Genomic DNA, 13,762 nt, shown 5'->3' with positions numbered 1-13,762 from the left:
ATAATCAGATACAAAAACAATTGTTTCATAATAATAATGGGCACATTAAATCAAGAAGATATAACACTTTTTAATATATATGCAGCAAACCAAGGAGCACCAAAATATGTAAGACAGCTACTGACTGACCTGAAAACAAAAACCGACAAAAATACAATCATACCTGGAGACCTCAATACACTGCTGATGGCTCTAGATCGATCAGGCACTAGATTATTCATCAAAACAGAAAATCAATAAAGAAATATTGGCCTTAAATAAAACACTAGAACAATTGGATATGATACACATCTTCAGGAAATTTTATCCCAAAATGCCAGAGTATACATTTTTCTCTAGTGTACATGAAACATTTTCAAGAATTAACCATATGTTGGGCCATAAAACTAACATGAACAAATTCAGAAAGATTGAAATTATACCAAGCATATTCTCTGATAATAAACCCTTGAAACTAGAATTTAACTGCAAAAAGAGGTAAACAAACCCACAAAAATGTGGAAACTAAAAACATACTTTTAAAAAATGAGTTGGTCAAAGAAAAAATAAGCACAGAGATCAAAAGACACATACAGGCAAATGAAAATAACAATACAACATTTCAGCATCTCTTGGAAGCAGCAAAAGCAGTAATAAGAAAGAAGTTCATATCACTACAGGCCCATATGAACAAATAAGAGAGAGCCCAAGTAAACCATTTGACTTCATATCTTAGAAAACTAGAAAAAAAGAACAAAGACCACCCAAAACCAGCAGAAGAAAGAAAATAATAAAAATCAGAGGAGAAATAAACAAAATAGAGACTAGAAAATTAATAAAACAAGGAGCTGATTCTTTAAAAATATCAACTAAATTGACAAACCCTTGGCAAGACTCACCAAGAAAAAAAGAGAAAGGATTCATATAAACAAAATCCAAAATGAAAGAGGAGAAATGACCACAGATATCATAGATATACAAAGAAAATACTATGCCACCAAATTTAACAATATAAAAAAATGAATAAATTTCTGGAACAATACAGTCTTCCTAGACTGAGTCATGAAGAAGTAGAAAGCCTAAACAGACCCATTAGCAGGGAGGAAATAGAAATAACTATTAAAAACCTCCCCCAAAATAAAAGTCCAGGGCCAGAAGGCTATACTAGTAAATTTTGTCAAATATTCAGAAAACACTTGGTTCCTATTTTTCCCAAAGGCTTCCAAAATATTGAACAAGAAGTAATACTGCCAAACACATTTTATGAGGTCAACATAACCCTCATACCAAAACCTGCCAAGGACAACACACACACACACAAAAACTACAAACCAATATCTCCAATGAATACAGATGCTAAAATCCTAAACAAAATACTAGCAAATTAAATACAACACATTAAAAAATAATTCATCATGAACAAGTGGGATTTATTCCAGAATCACAAGGATGGTTCAACATACTTAAAACGGTTAAAGTAATACACTATATCAACAAAACAAAGAACAAAAACAATATAATTCTATCAATAGATGCAAAAAAGACATTCAATAAAATACAACATCATTTTATGCTTAAAACACTTAATAAAACTGGTATAGAAGAGAAATATCTCAACAAAATAAAGGCTGTCTATGATAAACCATCAGGTAACTTTATATTAAATGGCATAAAACTGAGGACATTTTTCCTAAAATCAGAAACAAGAAAAGGTTGTCCACTCTCTCCACTCTTATTCAACATAGTGTTGGAAGTTCTAGCCGGAGTAATCAGACAAGAGAAAGAAATAAAAGGCATCCATATTGGAAAAGAAGAAGTAAAGGTTTCACTTTTTGCAGATAATATGATCCTATCCAAAAACTCCAAAGACTTTACAAAAAGACTACTAGAAACAATAAACCAATACAGTAAAGTTGTGGAATACAAAATTAATATACAAAAGTACATTGCTTTCCTATATGCCAACAATGAAACATCAGAAAACAAGCTCAAAAAACAATCCCCTTCATGGTGCAAAAAAAACAAAAAAATACAAAGGAATAAACATAACAAAGAATGTAAAGTACCTATATAATAAAAACTACAAAGCGTTGTTAAGGGAAATCGAAAAAGATATAATGAAATGGAAAAATATTTCTTATTCTTGGATAGGAGGAAGAAATACAGTCAAAATGACTATATTACCCAAAGTGATATACAAATTTAAAGCAATTCCCATGTCATCGTTTAAGGAAATGGAACAAAAATATCATCGGGTTTATATAAAACTATAAAAAATCCCGAATAGCCAAAGCAATCTTAAGGAAAAAGAATGAAGCTGGGGACATTACAATACTTGACTTCAAATTATATTATAGAGCCATGATAATCAAAACAATATGGTATTGGCAGAAAAATAGACACTAAGACAAATAGAATAGAAATCCCAGAAATTAAACCACATGTATATGGTCAAATAATTTTTGATAAAGGGGCCAAAAACACACAATGGAGAAAAGAAAGCCTCTTTAACAAATCATTCTGGGAAAACTGGAAAGCCACATGCAAAAGAATGAAACTTGACTACAGTTTGTCCCTTTGTACTAAAATTAATTTAAAATGGAGCAAAGACCTAAATATGTATAAAACCTGAAACAATAAGTTACATAGAAGAAAACAGGTACTAAACTTGTGGAACTTGGTTATAAAGAACACTTTATGACTTTGACTCCAAAGGCAAGAGAAGTGAAGGCAAAGATAAATGAATGGGACTACATCAGACTAAGAAGCTTTTGCACAGCAAAAGAAACTGGCAACAAAACAATCAGCCAACTAAATGGCAGATGATATTTTCAAAGGACAGCACAGATAAGGGCCTAATAACCAAAATATACAAAGCACTCATAAAACTCAACAGCACACAAGCAAACAATCCAATAAAAAAATGGGAAGAAGACATGAACAGACACTTCTTCCAGAAAGAAATACAAATGGCCAACAGATAGGTGAAAAGATGATCATCTTCATTAGCTATTAGAGAAATGCAAATCAAAACTACAATGAGATACCACCTCACACCTGTTAGATTAGCTATTATCAACAAGAGAGGTAATAACAAATGTTGATGAGGCTGTGAAGAAAAAGGAACCCTCATCCACTGTTGGTGGGAATGTAAAGTAGTACAACCACTATGAAAAAAAGTATGGTGGTTCCTCAAAAAATTAAGAGTAGATCTTACCATATGACCCAGCAATTCCTCTACTGGGAATATACCCCCAAAACTCAAAAACACTGGTACGTAAAGACACATGAAGCCCCATGTTCATTGCAGCATTGTTCACAGTGGCCAAGACATGGAAACAACCAAAAAGCCCTTCAATCAATGACTGGATAAAAAAGCTTTGGTACATATAAACTATGGAATACTACTCAGCCTTAAGAAATGACATTGGATCATTTACAACAACATGGATGGACCTTGATAACATTATACTGAGTGAAATAAGTAAAAAAAACAACAACTAAGAACTATATGATTCCATACATAGATGGGACATAAAAATGAGACTCAGGGACATGGACAAGAGTGTGATGGTTACTGGGGGGTGGGGAGGGGAAGAGAGAGGGTGGGGGAAGAGTAGGGGCAGAAAGAAAACCAGATAGAAGGTGACAGAAGACTATACGACTTTGGGTGATGGGAATGCAACATAATCAAATGTCAAAATAACCTAGAGATGTTTTCTCTGAACCTATGTACCTGATTGATTAATGTCACCCCATTAATATTAATAAAAAACAAACAAACAAAAAACAAAACATGCAATACCTGACTATTTAGTCAGGGGCATTGACCTTTTTTTCTTTAGATTGTGAAATTAAAAAAAAAAATGAGAACAGCCAATACAACAATAGCTTTCCTATGTGAATGCATCAAATTTATACTTATTTTTTTGTCAGATCTGCAATATATATATATATTTTTGTAATTAGTTTATATGTGCCATTAGGTGAAAAAGGTTGAAAATTGCTGCTTTAGGGCATGAGCAGGGCTTTATGCATGTTGGAGCCATTCTAATGTGTTGGTCATATTTTGTTTGTCATCTTTGATAATACCTCAACTTGAGATGATGCATAAAACTGTATATTTTAATGGGCAGTTTTGTATTACATTTTTAGTATAAAAGTTTTATAAAGCACATAGAATATATTAATATAATTTGTTACCTTAGATAAAATATACATTTTGAATAATTTTTATTATTAACCTGATTAAATTTTTTATTATGTGTCATTTTGTCAATAATTATGATTATATTTAAAATTAAATTTTTATAGTACAAAATATTTAATTATCATATCTTTTATAAAAAAATTAAGAATTTGACAAAAATATAAACCTTGCTAATTAATTTTTTTAAAAACCAGAATGTAATGTCAATAATAAAATAATTACATAGTAGACCATAATAACAGAAATTTATGCAAAAACACAATATATGTATATCCAAGTAAAAAATGTATAGCATACCATACATCAGAGATATGGGAGCATCTTATTTAACTTAAGAGACTGTGTACATATGATAACTAAAATAAATTTTATGGTCATAGAACAAAAGTTACAAATTACAGATGCATGCAGACAAATTATGCCAAGGAACTTGCAATTCAAATTGGCAACAGTTCAATTAAATATTTTTTTCTAAAAAGGCATTTAAATATTAGAGATAAGTGGTATTTCTTTTTTGTTAGGTTAATAAATATTTTCATTTAAAAATAATTAGAACCTGACCAGGAGGTGATGTAGTGGATAGAGCATCTAACTGGGATGTGAAGGACCCAGGTTCAAGACCTCGAGGTCGCTAACTTGAGTGCGCGCTTATCTGGCTTGAGCAAAAAAAAAAAAAAAAAAAGCTCACCAGCTTGGACCCAAGGTTGCTATCTCGAGCATGGGGTTACTCAGTTTGTTGAAGGCCCGTGGCCAAGGCACATATGATAAAGCAATGAATCATCTCTCTCTGTTTCTGTCTGTCCCTATCTATCTCTCTCTAAGATTCTCTCTCAGTCCCTGTAAAAAAAATTAGAATAAAATATGAATTACTTATTAAAGTCATTTGATTTACTCAAGTTTTATCAATAAGATAGAGTATTGGCTTTAGTTTTACAGGCTCATTATGTTTTAAATCCAGAATATATCCTAAAGTTTATACAGTCTGTTTTATTTCACAAATGTACAAATTAAAACATTTAAAGTTAAAAGAAAGATGAGAAGAGATAATTTGTATTACTACAAAGAAAAGCAAAATAACAAGATTTTTCATACAGAACCATCATTCTTAAATGATATTACATATACACACAAATAAAATTGAGAAATTACTAACAAATCAATTAACAGTCAAATATTTTTAAGAAATCTGCATTCTATGGCTGGCACCTTCCCAAAGAATAACAATAGTCATAATAGTTATTATAAACATTCATTGATATGAAAGGATCCTAAATATTCCAGTTTAAAAAAAATTTTAAAAAGATATTATCCCAGATTTTTTTCAAGGTTATTGGCCAAAGAACACACTCTTCCTTGTCTGCTTCCATAATCCTTACCAAAGAAATATTGAGGGTTAATTCTGGTTTATTCACTGATGGGAAACTTATAATTACTAAGTTTTTCCCACCCCACCTGAAGGAGAATAAAAAGAGGCAGGGTGGTCATAAATGATACAGAAACAATAATTGGCCTCTCTACTTGCCAAGTAAAATTTGAAAATCTACAATTAAATTACCAACCTGGAAATTACAAGCCCTATAACAGTGCCTACTTCAGGATTCCAATGTCAAAATCTTCCTTTGCATGTTATTTCTTCTTTTAGAGATGATTTCTCTTCATTTAGTTTGCCTTGGTTATCCAAGTAAAGTTTAAATTTAGCCTACCCTGCTATATTTCTGTAAATCTGTACAAGAAATTTTTTTCATGGGAGGAATATGTGAATACACTTTGTAAAATTCAAAACACTGAACAAATGTATAAAGCCATTGTTCCACTATCCATTCAACAAATTATTTCTGAGTACCTAATCTATGCTGCATAGACTGTCATTTACAAAGAAAAATAAAAAATAATTCTTTTCCCTAAGAAACATGGAAGAAGATGTTTATAAGTGAAACAAATAGTATTCATTTTGAAGTATCATGAATACAATGCAATAAATGTTACGAGAAAACAAATTAAAAAGTCAAAGAATAACTTCATAGGACAAGAGAAAAATGGGTCAAAAAACATTCACCAAAAAAGGATGTTTTTTAATTTTCCCCCTTTTATGAGACTTAATGTGGGGACATGAGACTTGAGAAGAGAATAAGATGTTTATATAAATAAAATAATAACCACAATTGCCTTTATAGTTTTTTCACTCTTTTGAAAAAAATTGTAGAACAACCTGCATCAGAGTTTGGTGTGTGTATGTATATACATACAAACTAAGAGTGAAATGGAAAAGTACATGGAGTAGAAAAGTTAATATTGGTACTAAATATTAGGAAAGTACTAAAGAAAAATTTTACCTATTTTCAATTATTAAAATTATATTAAATGAATATTTGAAATCCTGTTTTGATTTTATATTAGATATAATAAAGATTTTCTTAATTAAGATAAATTTCTATTTGGATATGCCAATATATTGGGTTGAGAAAATAACAAATTATCAAGTTTGAGTTAGGGTAATAGTGCTAAATAACAAAATTTGCAGAGAATGTGATGAAGATATTTCTATTAGTCTTTTATTTCTTTATCTTCACTTTATTGTGGTAAGAACACTTAATGAGATACCTCTTTTTTTTTCTTTTTTTTTTTTGTATTTTTCTGAAGTTGGAAACAGGGAGGTAGTCAGACAGACTCCTGCATGCGCCCGACTGGGATCCACCCAGCATGCCCACCAGGGGGCAATGCTCTGCCTATCCGGGGCATCGCTCTGTCACAACCAGAGCCACTCTAGCACTGGGGCAGAGGCCAAGGAGCCATCCCCAGCGCCCAGGCCATCTTTTGCTCCATTGGAGCCTTGGCTGCGGGAGGGGAAAAGAGAGACAGAGAGGAAGGAGAGGGGTAGGGGTGTAGAAGCAGATGGGTGCCTCTCCTGTGTGCCCTGGCCGGGAATTGAACCCAGGACTTCTGCACGCCAGGCCGACGCTCTACCACTGAGCCAACTGGCCAGGGCCAGAGATACCTTTTTAACAGATCTTAAGTGTGCAATACAGTATTGTTGACTATATGAACAACATTGTTCAGCACATTTCTAGAAGATATTCGTCTTGCATAACTGATACTTTATACCCCTTGATTAGCAATTCTCCATTTCTCCTTCTTCTCATTCCTTGTGACCATTATTCCACTTTCTGCTTCCATGAGCCTGAGAGTTTAAGATACCACATATAAGTCATTCAATATTTGTCCTTCTGTAACTGGCTGATTACTCTTAGTATAATGACCTAGAGGTTCATCCACATTGTCACGTATTGTAGGAATATTTTTCTTTAAAAAATAAGTAGTACCCCATTGTATGTATATACTACATTTTATTATCTATTTATGTTATTTATCTATCTACATGTAGATGTTTCTACATTTTGACATTGTAAATAGTGCTACAAAATACAATGGAGTGTTATCATCTCTTTGAGATCCTAATTTCAATTCTTTTGGATACTCAGAAGTAGAATTACTGGATCATTTGATAGTTATATTTTTAAGATTTTGAAGAACCTGTGTTTTTGGCAAAGCTTTTGCACCTTTTTGTGTACTGTGTACACAATTACTTTTCTCCATATCCTCACCAACAATTATTTTATCTCTTGTTTTGCTTTGTTTTGTTTTAATAATGGTCATTTTAATAAGTGTGAAGTGGTACCTTATTGTGATTTTGATTTGTATTTGATATTGAACATCTTATTATATATTCATTGACCATTGTATTGTCTTCGGGAGAATGTCTATACAAGTCCTTGATCCATTTTTTTTTGTATTTTTTTGAAGTTGGAAACGGGGAGGCAGTCAGACAGGCTCCTGCATCTGCCTGACCAGGATCCACCCAACATGCCCACCAGGGGCAATGTCTGCCCATCTGGGGCATCGCTCTGTTGCAACCAGAGCCATTCTAGCACCTGAGGCAGAGGCCAAGGAGCCATCCTCAATGCCTGGGGCTGACTTTGCTCCAATGGAGCTTTGGCTGCAGGAGGAGAAGAAAGAGACAGAGAAGAAGGAGAGGGGAGGGTGGAGAAACAGATGGCACTTCTCCTGTGTGCCTTGACTGGAAATCAAACCTGGGACTCCTGCACGCCAGGCCAACACTCTACCACTGAGCCAATCTGCCAGGGCTTAATCCATTTTATAATCATGCATTTGTTGTTGTTGTTTTTTGTTTTTGTGTTTTTTACCTACTAAGCATGAAGGAGATGTAAAAAATATATATTGTGAAAATTAGCTCTTTTTCAGATATATGGTCTGTGAATACTTATTTCCATTCCATGGGTTGATTTTTAAGTATGTCAATTTTTTCCTTTACTGTGCAAAAAACATAAAAATTTGAAATAGTCACACTTGTTTGTTTATATTGCCCATGCTTCTGATATCATCATAATAAAAGTATTTCCAAGACTGTTGTTATAAAGGTTTTCCCTGTGTTTTCTTCTAAGATCTTATAAATTTAATTAGGTATTAAATTTAAGTCTTTAATCCATTTTAAGTTGATTTTTATTTGTGGTGTAAGATAAAGGTCCGGCTTTATATTTTTGCAAGTGAAAATACATTTATCAGGGCATTATTTGTTAAAGAGATGTCCCTTTCTCTTAATATAATCTTAGAACTCTTGTCATAGTACTTGACTATATATGCATGAATATTTTTTCTGGACTCTCTCTTCTGTTCTATTAATTGTATGTCTGTCTTTATTCCAGTATCAAACTATTTTAAATATGGTAGCTTTGCAATATATATATTTTGAAACTAAGAATAATATCACTAGCTTTTTTTTCTGAGATTTCTTGTCTTCTTAGCTAGTTAGGGTCATTTATAGTTCCATCCAACTTATAAGAAGATTTTTCTAATCCACAAAAAGTAAGATTGGATATTTGATAGAGATTACATTAAAACTATAGAATAGTTGAGTAGTATGTATATTTTAACAATATTAACTTTTCTACTCCATGAATTGCATTGGAGTAAAATACATTGCAATACATTGTAACTTTTCCATTTATTTGTGTCTTCTTTAATTTCTTTCATTAACTTTTTGTAGTTTTCACTGTACAGCTCTTTCAACATCTTAGTTGAGTTTATTCCTATCATTTTATTATTTTATAGAATTATACATTGAATTTTATTCATAATTTTATTTCAGATATTTTTTGTCAGTGCGTAAAAATGTAACTGATATTTGTATGTTGATTTTGTGTCCTGCAATTTTGCTAACATTTTTTTCAGATTCTACGTATTAAATCATGTTGTCTGTCAACAAAGACAATTTTACTTTTTTATTTCTTATTTAGAAGTCTTTTATTTTTTTCTTGTATAATTGCTCTGGTTAGGACTTTAGTCTATTTTAAATAGAAGTGGCTAAAATGGGCATCATTGTCTTTCTCCTAATCTTAGAAGTAAAGACACTACAAGAAAATATAAGTATAAGCCATTATCCCTGATGAATATAGATATAAAAGTCCTCAAAAATACTATCTATCTGAATTCAACAGCACATTAAAATGATCACATACTGTGATCAAGTGGAATCTATCCCTGGGATGCAAGAATAGTTTAACATATAAAAATCAAGTAATATGATATGCCACATAATAGAAGAAAAATAAACACATGATCATCTCAATGGATGCACTAAAATACGTACTTGATAAATGTTTTTATACACTACTTAAAAATCAATGTAATGACAGTTTAGTCATAGGTTTAGTGATTCCTCTTAGACCTTAAGTTGAGTGCTCCTAAAACCATAACTTTGGTTACTTGTCCAAAGATGAGAAATTAGGAATTGAATTGAAGATCAATGAGCAAGTATTGTGTTTTTTGTCTCTTTCAAGTATGCTGGCAAAAGTGCAGAAAGTTACTTTTTATTGAGTTGTTCACTTTTTAGAGTAAACTGCTCAATAGTAGAGCATAATTTTGTAGTTATGATAGTTTTATCTTGTTCTAAAGATAAAGTTTAATGATTCAAGGAAAGAAAATATTTTTTTATGACCAGGTCTTGATAAAAAGTGTGATGTTTTCTCCAATTTACTTACATTTTTCTTAAGTTTACATATTTTAATGAGCACGTCAACTCTCTAGCCACCAAATACCAGAAATGTTATTAAAAATTCTATGAATTTATTAATATGTTTATAAAACAAATTTTTTCTCTTTGGAAAATATATTCAAAATTAATAGTGCACACTAAACTCTCATTTGATTAAATAATTGACAGAAAGGTTTTTGAAAATGAATAAGACTAGAAGTTGAAAGCTCTTTTAAAATAATACTTATTAAACATAGGCTCTCTGTATGCTTTCAAAATTAAGGGATCTGATAAATATAATAGGAGCTATATTTTAAAACTTTAACTCCTGATGACCTGGTCATTCTCAATGCCTTTTACTAAGTTATATAAAAGATAGTTTACCTTACAAACTTATACAAATATTTCTCTCAATACTTTTCTTAAATAATAATCATATTAGAAATTAAAGATGAAGTATTAGTTATAAAAAATCATTAAAGTAAGTAATGTCAGAATTTTAAATTCCAAAGAGAATAGGTATTCAAGTTAAATTTCTCTTTATAAATAAAAATATACCTTAATTGGCTGAAATAAAATACCACCATTTCTTTCCTTTTAAATATGCATGAAATAGTGCCATACTTACAGAGAAAAAATACAGCATCTCCCCTTCTGTATTTGCTTAACTCACCTTGGCCTTGACATTCCACCACAGGCAGCAGTGTGCATTCTCTTGTGACAAAACCTAGAGTTAAAACAATCAGAGGACCAGGAGAGCACTGTTTTGACAATAAATTTTTCTAGAGCTTTAAATTTAGTAGAGAACAAATTAAAAAAGAAACTAAAATGAAAGAATGACCATCAGGCTAAAAATTATTTAATGTTTCAGTTTCTGTTTATCACATATCAATTCAAGACAGGTATTCATTATTAGTATCCTCTCTCCAAGTTTGCCTATTATTTTAATGGTGTTCTATCTTTTTCTTAATTCCTTTTTTTTAAATCCAGAGGTTGTGCAAATTGTTTCTAAATATGTGCTCTTGTTGTTATTTTTAGGTACCTTTATTTTTAAAATATTCTGTCTGCTAATCTTTTTTTCAGATTCAAGTGTCCCACTCAATAGAGCCCCCTTTGCCCCCCTCTCCCTAACTTCTTCCTGCCTTCCCTCTGGGATTTGCTATACTATTATCTGTATCTATATGTTATATATATATATATATATATATATATACACACACACACACACACACACACACACACATATATATATGTGTATATATATATATATATATATATATTATTTTACTAATCTCATTCCCTCAACCCCCTTTCCTCTGACAGCTGTCCCTCTGCTCCCTGTGACCTTTCTGCTGCCTCAATTCCATTTCTCAGTTCACTTTATTCATTAGATTTCACATATAAGTGAGATCATATGATATTTGTCTTACTCTGCTTGGCTTATTTTCTGCCTGCAAATTCTATATACAGGTCTCCCACACTGAGAATTTTAAAAATATCTTTAGCCTATCTCTATTTTAGTTAGAAAAAACATTTTAAATACCTACTGGAACATCTTACCATCATGGAATGTTCCCTTTATTATTGAACAATATTGGACAATTTTTTTTTATTATTTGTTATTCAAACATTTCAATTCAGACAGACTTTGTATTATTTTATTATTTTATTTATTTATATTAAATGAGAGGTGAGGAGGCAAACAAACTCACACGTATGCCTGGACCAGGATCCATCTGGCAAGCTCATGTGGGTTCCTTGCTTATTTGAAACTGAAGCCATTTTTTTTAGCACCTGAGTTGGAAGCCATGGAACCATCCTCAGTTCCTCGGGCCCACTCACTCCAATTGAGTCATGCCTACCATGGCTGCAGGAGGGGAGGAGAAAATAGAGAGAGATGTGAAAGGAGGTGGGGATGGAGAAACAGATAGGTCAGTGGTTTTCAACCTGTGGGTCGCGACCCCTGTGGGAGTCAAACGACCAAAAGCCATCGGAAATACATATTTTATTTTAAAATGTATTGTATAATAAATATGTATTTTCCAATGGCTTTAGGTGACCCCTGTGTTTTGGTTGTTTGACCCCCACCGGGTCGTGATGCACAGGTTGAGAACTGCTGAGATAGGTGCTTCTCCTGTGTGCTCTGACCTGGGATCAAACCTGGGACATCCACATTCCAAGGCAACACTCTACCACTGAGCCAACTGGCCAGGGCCATGTTTTATTTTTCTTGTACTGTGTTTAAACATTAAAATGAAAAATAAAATATTTCTGCCTTGCTTCAGGGGAGCCATATGCTCATTTGACATTAATTACATTCAGTAAATACATATCATGCACAGAGTGTGCTTCTTTAAGCTGTCTTCCTTAGATGGTAATTATAAGATGAGAAAATTTAAATGAAGCAGAGTGATGTCAGGGGAAATGGTGGCATGAGAGATACTCCTCATCTCTCCCCTTAAAATTTCAACAAATTCTACAACTACATGCAGAGAAAAATACCCAGATGAACCTGAAATATACACACACTGGATAGACAAAGGTATGATTATGCAAGAAGGTGGGACAAAGCACAGAAGAAAAAATAATACCAGGGACTGAGTCTTTCTCCTTCCTCACAGACCTGAGGGAGGGTGGCACTGTTTGCAGAAGCTTTGTCTCAAACCCAGAAGGGCCAGGTGGAGAGTCTGGGGGGGATAAAGCAGAGACAGGGGCTAAAAACAAGAATGGGGAGCAAAGCAGCTTCCTGGCTTCTGCTGCACCCAAGATTGCATGGCTAAGCTATTACAGGCACAGGGAGCACACAAAGCCAGTGGCAAGTTCTCAAGAACTGCAGGTAAATAGCTTGTGGAGATAGGCCCATGGGACACTGGGGCGTGCTTACTCTGCTCATCAGTCTGGCACAATTTAGCCTTGTGGCACCAGACACACTTGATCTGGGACCTGAGATCTGCGTGACACCGGATCTGAAGCTCAGGCACCAGCTTTCCAGAGGGAGTTTAGCATGTGTGGATAGAAAGCTCCTGATCTGTGATCTTTGCTGCAGCTGCTCCTGAAACTTGGGGACACATGGTTGTGGTGTGCACCCCTGGTCCAGCCCAGGGCTGTGCTTGGAGAGCTTAGAGTGATATTGGAGGAGGGACTGGACTCTGTCACCACAGCCTCCCGGTTCCTCATTGCTCCCTTTGCTATGAAAACAGCAATGGTGATGGACCCCTTCCTCTAGGTCTCCAGGCTTCTCTCTCCTGTGAGAGGTGGGGGCACCCAGAGACTAGATCCTCTGCTCTGTGTGGACATAAAGGAGAGCCCTGGAGGACTCCTGGTCTGCCAGTGCTGGTATCATAAAGTTGCAAAGCCCTAGCAATAAGCCCCTCCTACCAATGTGACAATTCTACCTTTGTCATTACAAAGGCAACAGCTAGGCCATAACAGATCACCCAAGAATCTCGCAGAGGCAAATCTTGTACTGCAGTGTCCTCTGACAAAAAAACAAATAATTATCTTTTATTAAGGTTATTATCAAT

This window comes from Saccopteryx bilineata, chromosome 8, assembly GCF_036850765.1.
Source record: "Saccopteryx bilineata isolate mSacBil1 chromosome 8, mSacBil1_pri_phased_curated, whole genome shotgun sequence".
Classification (NCBI taxonomy): Eukaryota; Metazoa; Chordata; class Mammalia; order Chiroptera; family Emballonuridae; genus Saccopteryx; species Saccopteryx bilineata.
Note: the sequence above shows the minus strand (reverse complement) of the source record.